Here is a 388-nt window from a genome sequence, read left to right as displayed (position 1 = left end):
GTGTGTGTGTTTGTGTGTGTGTGTTTGCGAGTGAGTGAGTGAATGAGTGAGTATATGTGTGATTGTGCGTCAGCATGACAAAATTGTCTTCTACCGACTAAATGTTTTTTGTTATAGACCAACATATTTGACCAACTCTAAAAATGCTAACCCCTTTGGAAACCTAAACGTAATATGTAGCTAATTAAAGATAGACACCTGGTTGGAGTGTAAACCTGGCCCAAAATTTATCTGTACAGTATAAACATGTGGTGACACGGGTATACGTGGCTACGTTCTGGGCGTGTGTCGCTGGTTCTGTAGACAGGGGGTTGTGGCGATATGTGATGTGAGTGCTCCTTCAATATACACATGGTGCGCACGTATGTGACTACTCATATACGTCGTC

The sequence above is a fragment of the Sphaeroforma arctica genome (assembly GCF_001186125.1).
Source record: "Sphaeroforma arctica JP610 unplaced genomic scaffold supercont1.769, whole genome shotgun sequence".
Lineage (NCBI taxonomy): Eukaryota > Ichthyosporea > Ichthyophonida > Sphaeroforma > Sphaeroforma arctica.
Note: the sequence above shows the minus strand (reverse complement) of the source record.